This window comes from Pongo abelii, chromosome 1 (assembly GCF_028885655.2).
Source record: "Pongo abelii isolate AG06213 chromosome 1, NHGRI_mPonAbe1-v2.0_pri, whole genome shotgun sequence".
In the NCBI taxonomy this organism is placed as follows: domain Eukaryota; kingdom Metazoa; phylum Chordata; class Mammalia; order Primates; family Hominidae; genus Pongo; species Pongo abelii.
The window spans coordinates 39,230,135-39,238,246 of record NC_071985.2 but is presented as its reverse complement, the minus strand read 5'-3'; the positions used below and the strand labels follow the sequence as shown (position 1 = coordinate 39,238,246).

Sequence of the window (8,112 nt, the reverse complement as noted above, 5' to 3'; positions counted from 1 at the left end):
CTGGATTCAGAAAATGGTTGGAAGGTAGAGCCATTTATTAAGAAAGAAAACAGTGGAAAAGGATCAGACCTCTGGGAAAATTAGAGTTTAGTTTTCGTTGTGGTGAGATCACAGCTCCCTTGAGACATCTAAGTGGAGATGCTGAGCAGGCAATTGGATATATGGATCCAGAGATCAAAGGAGAAGACTGCGTTGGAAATATACGTTTAGAGAATATCAGCATACAGATGGTATAGTGGGTGTCTATCACCAAGTAACAAATTACCTCAACACTTGGTGACTTCAAACAACAGCCATTTATTATCTCTTATGGTTTTGTTGTATTGAGACTTTGGACAGTGTATGGAGGGGATGACTTTGTTCTACAGCGTCTGAGGTCTCAGCTGGGAGACTCAATGTCTGGGACCTGAAACTATATATATTGTTTTCTTTATTTTATTTTATTTATTTATTTTTTTTTTTTTTTGAGACAGAGTCTGGCTCTGTCGCCCAGGCTGGAGTGCAGTGGTGCGATCTCAGCTCACTGCAGGCTTCGCCTCCTGGGTTCAAGTGATTGGTTCTTCAGCCTCAGCCTCCTGAGTAGCTGGGACTACAGGCACCCGCCAGCATGCCCAGCTAATTTTTTGTGTTTTTAGTAGAGACGGGGTTTCACCATATTGGCCAGGCTGGTCTTGAACTCCTGACCTCGTGATCTGCCCGCCATGGCCTCCCAAAGTGTTGGGATTACAGGCGTGAGCCACTGCACCTGGCCTATATGATATTAATGTTGGCTGCTGGCTGAGAGCTTAGCTGGAGTTGTTGGCTGCCAACACCCACATGTGGCCTCTCTACGTGGCCTGGGCTTCCTCAGCACAGGATGGATTGCTTCTAAAATCAAGAAACCCAAGAGAGAGATCCAGGTGGAAACTGAATTCTTCATATGACCTAACCTCCAAAGTCATACAGCGTTACTTCCATTTGACCAAAGAAGTCATAAGCTGCCAGGAAGATTCAAGGGGAGGAAACTTAGACCCTACTTCTTGGTGGAAGAGTGTCAGTTATGTTTTAAGAAGAGTATGTGGGATGAGATAAATATATAGGTGTGGCCATTCTTGGACAATACTATGAGCCACAGATGCTACTTAAAGGTAATGAATAAGGTGTCCCAAAGAAAAACAATATGGATGAGAAGAGGAGAGTGCCTAGGATGGAGGTTTGGAGTCATCTTACATGTCAGGATAAAGAAGAAGAGTCTAAAAAAAAAAAGGCAGAGAAGAAGCAGACAGGGAGTAGAAGGAAAACCAGAGAGCATGGCGTCACAGAAGCCGTGGAAAGAAATTTCACTCATTTATTCACTGAGTATTTATCAGGCACCTACTATATTTATCAGGCACTTATACCAGACTGTTCTAGGTTCTGGGACTGTAGTAATGAATGCAAAATTCCTTGACTTCATGATTATTACATTCTAAAAGGGAACTATCCAATTAGATGAAGACTGAAGAAAAAATGTGCCTTGGACATAGTCACTTGAAGGTCAATGGTGATCTTCATGAAAATGGCTTTTATAAGAAATGGGGACCAAGCATGATGGCTCATGCCTATAATCCCAGCACTTTGGGAGGCTGAGGCAGGAGGATTGCTTGAGCCCAGGAGTTTGAGATCAGCCTGGGCAACATAGCAAGACCACATCTCTACAAAAAGTAACAAAAAATTAGCCAGGCATGGTGACATGTGCCTGTGGTCCCAGCTAGTTGGGAGGCTGAAGCAGGAGGATAGCTTGAGCTTTGGAGGTCGAGGCCATAGTGAGCAGAGATCATGACTGCACTCCAGCCTGGATGACAAAGTGAGACCCTGTCTCAAAAAAAGAAAAGAAAAGAAATGGAACAGAAGCCAGGCTGGGTGGGTTGAGGAATCAATTGGAGATGGGGAGTATAAAAAATGGATTGGGGAGGTAAAGGCAGCTGTGGGGTTCTGAGGCTAAAGACAAAACCCCTGACAGGGCATTTCCTCTTCTCTGTAGCATGTCCTATTATCAGGCTGCATTGGAAGGGGCTGAAGCCCCACTGTGACTGGCAAGGGACCCACATCATTTTTTTCTGCGCTCCACTCAGCATTGTTCAGGAGTAACCAAGAATGTGCTGCCTTGTGCAGTTCCAGCCTCCAACCCTTAGTCACAGCTCTGTCATCTCCCGCACCTTCATGGATTCTTTCCTGGATTGTTTCTTCATTGCTGCTAAACTCCGTCCTGAGCTTGCAGCCCAGATTCTAGCCACATTGATCTCCTCACAAGCTATACCTGAACTCCCCTCCTTCCTTCTATCTATCCCTTTCACTATTTGAGTTCCACTTCAAAACTCCTTCTCCATGAAGAAGGACCCACGCCAGCCCTCATGGATGCTCTTACCCACTGAAGGTTGCACTGAGCTCAGCTCTGCACCATGCACGGTTCTGGTTGGCCTGTGATGTTTGTGTCTTAATCTCCCACACCACAGGTAACTTATTTGAATGCAGACCAGAGTGGAGATGTTTCCTATGTCTTTACAGTGTCCCCGAGGCAAGCTCGATATTGGACTAAGTAAATAGCAGGGGCCCAATATCTGTTGCATCTGTTGAATGACTTGATGCAGAGCCTACCTGAGCCCTCCCACACTTGCCCCAGACGACCTGCCCTGTGAGCCTGTAGCAGTAGCTGAATCCAGGATAGGAATGGGGGCTGCTTTTCTCAAGACTGCTTGCAGAGCTCCTGGGGAATAAACAGCAGGAAAGGTCCTCTCTCTACTCAAGAATCTGAGTTCAATCTGGGGATAGAGGAAGAGGGTTATAGTTCCCCATCCCCATAAGCACCCCCAGATAAATCAAAGAGAACACACCAGCCCACAGCAGTAGCTGAACAAGCCCATTTAGGTAAGGCAAATAGATACAGAATAAAAGACTGACTGAGGCAGGACGATCTTCTCTGGTAGAGTTTTCTCCAAGTGAAAGGTCTTAAGCTTGATGTGGGAGACATACAAATGCCACTTGTTAGCCGCACCACCTTGTACAAATCATATAAACTCCTCTGAGCCTCCATTTTCTAACCTTTTTTTTTTAGAAACTGAGTCTTGCTGTGTTACCTTGGCTGGACTACAGTGGTGGACTCACTGCAGCCTCAAACTCCTAGGCTAAAGGGATCCTCCTGCTCAGCCTCCTGAGTCACTGGATTACAGACATGAGCCACCGTGTCCAGCTCCCAAGTTTTCTAATCTTTAAAATTGGAATAATAATACCCACCACAGGCTGGACATGGCAGCTCACACCTGTAATCCAGCACTTTGGGAGGCTGAGGAGAGAGGATTGCTTGAGCCCAGGAGTTTGAGATCAGCCTAGGGAACAAAGCGAGACTCTGTCTCTACTACTACTACTACCAATAATAATAATAATAATACTTACCACATAGAATTGCTAGGAGAAGTAAATGAGATAATGTACAGTTGGTCCTGTTAGTTGTGACCTCTGTATTTGCAAATTTGCCTACTCACTAAAATGTATTTGTAACCCTCAAATTAATATTTACAGTGTTTTTGGGGTCATTTGCAGACACGCACAGAGCAGCAGAAATTCGAATCACGTTCCCAGCTAAGGCTGGATAAGGCATGCTCTTCCTTCTTCTTTCAGCCCTCATGCTGTGAACAAATGCCCTTTTTGCAGTCTATTTAGCGCCATGGTTTTGGCATTTTTTGTGCTTTTTCTTGGTGATTTCACTGTCTAAAATGGTCCCCAAGCATAGTGCTGAAGTGGTGTCTCCCGCTCCTAAGCACAAGAAGACTGTGATGAGATTTACTGAGAAAAGAAGTCTGTTAGATAAGCTTTGTTCAGGCTGAAATGATAGTGTTGTGGGCTGTGAGTTCAATGTTAGTGAATCAATGATACATACTTCATAGAAGCTCATAAAACAAGGCTATGTATTGATTGGTTAATGAAAATGTTCTGACCAGAGGTTCGAGGTCTGCAGTGATTTTGTAGGGCCTAAGTACCCTAAGTAATAAGAATGGACGGTATGTAGAAGTGCCTATATAGTGAATGGTGTAGACGAGACATATTCAGAAGTGCTGACTCCTGATCTCGGCGAGAAGATGGCAGAAAGCACTCCAGGCAGTTTCTTGCCATAGTTGTTCGTGGTTTGCCAGGAATTTGGATCCTGTAAGAGTCAAACAATTTTTGCTCATAAGTTTCTGTCCCTTTGCATCCATTGAGGTACAGAGTTTAAAAAAAAAAAAAAAAAGTTTCTGTCTTATTTCTCTTGTATCCTGTGGGCATCTCATGTTTCTGCCCCAGACAGGGAGCTTAGGCAGGGGCTGAGGCTCCAAAAGGACTATGTCTCTTGCCTTCTGTGTGTTTTCTACCCTCCTTCTTGTTTGACACCCAGAGGTCCCAACTATCTTGTTTCAGTGGTTACTTTCACTGTGGTTGGTCCTGGGGTGGGTGGAGGAGCAAAAGCCCTGTCTGGATCCACGTTCCCCTGCAGGGTGACAGAGAGGTCTGTAAGCCCCAGCCATGGGGGAAAATGTGGGGGTGGGGGAAGGGGGACCCTGACCACCAGCTTTCCCCCCATAAGAAAGGCCCTCCCTATTGGGCTACTGTCTTTTCCCAGGTGGGGACGAAAGCAGCAAGAACTAAGAAAAAGGACTAGAGGTTTTCTCCACACATGGGTCTGATTAGACTCTCATTCCTGAGGCTCTCTGGGCTTGAACACTTTCTCTCCAGGAAGCCAGACAGCCAGTTAGAGAAAACCTGCAAACCTGCACTGAAGCCAGGCTTCAGGAGGCAGCCCCGGGTGGGATGGAAGGGACGGGAGGGCTGTGGGCACTTGATCTTTATCACAGCCCTCAGCCTCCCGGCCTCCTACCAGCTCCCGTAGCCCCTGGCCAGGATCCTCCAAGAATTCAGAGCCTGAGGATTGTGTTACCTTCTGAATTCTATTAGCACAGGCCAGCTGGGGGTGGGGATGGGGGCTGGCTAGGGCTTACCTGAGGAGTTGTTTGGTGCCAAGCAGGCGCCTTGGGTCGCTTGTTTCTGCCTTTCCAGCTTTGATTCCCCCTTTGCCCTCATTCTCTCACGTTCCCTGCAGGGAAGGACATGAGTTGTGTATATGTTAATATAAACAAGAAAAGATAGGGGTTTTTCAGATGTTCATAGGGAAGAGAAGTTAACGATGATACTAATAATAGCAAAACTGTGTGCCAGACACTGTTCTAATTGCTTATATGTATACAGTCCTGCCTTGTTTAACAAAGGGGATATGTTCTGAGAAATGTGTCATTAGGCGATTTCATTGTTAGGCGATTTCACCATTGTGTAAACATCATAGAGTGTACTTGCACAAACCTAGAGGGTAGAGCCTACTACAAACACCTAGGGTGCATGGTATAGCCTATCTCTCTTAGTCTACAAACCTGTACAGAATGTTACTGTACTGAATTCCATAGGCAATTGTAACATAGGCAATGGTAAGTTATAGAATGCCACAGGCAATTGTAAGTGTTTTTTGTATGTAAACTTATCTAAACATAGAAAAGGCATAGTAAAAATACAGTATAAAAGATAAATGATGGTAGACCTGTATAGGGCACTCACTGTGAAAGGAGCTTGCAGGACTGGAAGTTGCTCTGGGTGAGTCAGTGAGTGAGTGGTGAGTGAATGTGAGGGCATGAGACTGTGCACTACCGTAGACTTTATAAGCACTGTACACTTAGGTTGCAATAAATTTATAAACAATATTTTTCTTTCATCAATAACAAATTAACCTTAGCTTACTGTAACTTTTTTACCTAATAAACTTTGAAAAATTTTAAAACCTTTTTGACTCCTTTGTATTAACACTTAGCTTAAAACACACATTGTAAGGCTATACAAAAATTTTTCTTTGTATATTTCTTTCCTTATGTCATTATTCTATATGCTTTTTTCTATTTTTATATAACTTTTTTGTTAAAAACTAAAACACAAACATACACAGTAGCCTAGGTCTACACAGGGTCAAGAACCACCTCCATATCTTGTCCAACTGGAAAGTTTTTTGTTTTTGTTTTTTTTGTTTTTGTTTGTTTTTTGAGACAGAGTTTTACCCTGTTGCCCAGGCTGGAGTGCAGTGGTGTGATCTCAGCTCACTGCAACCTCTGCCTCCCAGGCTCAGGCAATCCTCCCACATCACCCTTCCAGGTAGCTGGGACTACAGGCCTGTGCCACCACACTGGCCTAATTTTTGTGTAGTTTGTAGGGATAGGTGTCTCACCATGTTGCTCAGGCTCGTCTCAAATTCCTGGGCTCAAACGATCCACCCACCTTGGCCTCCCAAAGTGCTAGGATTATAGGCATGAGCCACCGTGCCCAGCCCCATTGGAAGGTCTTTGGGGGCAATAGTTGTCTCCTATGATAACAATGCCTTCTTCTGTAATATCTCCTGAAGGACCTCCCTAAGGCTGTTTTACAGTTAGCTATTTTAAAATAAGTATAAGGTGCATACTCTAAAATAATGATAAATAGTATCGTAAATACATCAACCAGTAACATAGTTGTTTATTATCATTATCAGTTATTATGTATTGTGCATAGTTGTATGCTTTTATACTAGTAGGTTTGTTTACACCAGCACATGAGTAATGCATTGCACTACAATGTTACATCGGCTACCATGCCACTAAGTGATAGGAATTTTTCATCTCCATTATAATCTTATGGGACCACCCTCCTATATGTGGGTGGGTCATATATCCTTGACCAAAACATCATGCTTTATGTGGTGCATGACACTGTTAGCACATTTAAAAATCAAAATATGTCTATTTTACAGAGGAGGAGATTGAGGCAGAACTGTGTTGGACTACAGTTTCTTCATAACCATAAAGAAGTTAGACAAAAGGAATCGAAAGTAACTTCTGGCAGAGCGTGGCCGAATGATCTCCTCTCACTGCAATGCTAGGCTCATGCCTGTAATCCTAGCACTTTGGGAGGCTGAGGCAGGCGGATCCCTTGAGCCCAGGAGTTCAAGACAGCCCAGGAGTTCGAGACCAGCCTGGGCAACACAGCAAAACCCCATCTCTACCAAAAACACAAAGATTAGCCAGCTATGATGGCCAATGCCTGTAGTCCCAACTACTTGGGAGGCTGAGGTGAGAGGATTGCTTGAGTCTGGGAGGTGGGTATTGCAGCGAGCTGAGATGGCACCACTGCACTCCAGACTGGACAACGGAGCCAGATCCTGTCTCAAAAAAAAAAAAAAAAAGAGTAACTTTCATGTTCATTTTTCATTTGTTTTTCTTTTTCTTGGTCTCTTTCCATAACAAGAAGGAGGAAAAGGAAACAGAAAGAAGAATTTATTTAATTTTTACTACACTGGGCTCTATAACAAGGACAGCAAACTGTGTTTTCAAGAGCCAGCGAGTAAATATTTTAGGCTTTGTGATCCATACAATCTCTGTCATAACTATTCAGCTCTGCCATTGTAGCACCAAAGCAGCCAGATACAATATGTGGACCAGCCTGTGTAGCTGTACTTCAATAAAACTTCACTTAACTAAATAGGCAGAGGGCTGGATTTGGCCCTCTGGCCTATTGCTTTATAAGATTACCCAGGCAGGGGTCCTGCCCTCAGAAAGCTCACCTTCTGCTCCAGGCTTCACTGTGAGATGTATGAATGTGACTGACATATTCCATTTGTTCATGCAAAGCTACATATACATATGGACACACACACATGCTCACACACACATGCACATAGTGTTCCCCAGCTTTACATGTATTTACACACACCACAGGCCTCTTTTACACATTGCCTGGTGGTTTACATCTCCAAAAGGAATAGTACTGCTAGGCATTCACGATGTTCTAAGCCCTATGATCGGTGATTTTCATGTTTTCTCAGGTCACCCTTCCCACAGTTTCGTCCATAGGAATTATGGTCCCTGTATTAGTTTGTTAGGGCTACCACAACAGAGTACCACAAACTGGGTGGATTAAACAACAGAATTGTATTTTCTCACAATTCTGGAGGCTAGAAGCTTGAGAACAAGTTGTCAGTAGGAGCTAGGCGTGGTGGCTCATACCTGTAATTCTAGCACTTTGGGAGGCGAAGGCGGGGAAATCATTTGAGCC

General features: G+C 44.2%; 1 long non-coding RNA gene across 1 annotated transcript; it reads right to left on the bottom strand.

The window, feature by feature from the left end:
- Window positions 1-3,909: 3,909 nt before the first annotated feature.
- Window positions 3,910-5,280, bottom strand: LOC134760777 (uncharacterized). Its single transcript, XR_010138738.1, has 2 exons — window positions 4,989-5,280; window positions 3,910-4,159 (listed from the first exon to the last, which is right to left on the bottom strand). It is a non-coding gene; the product is annotated as an uncharacterized LOC134760777 (long non-coding RNA).
- Window positions 5,281-8,112: the final 2,832 nt, after the last annotated feature.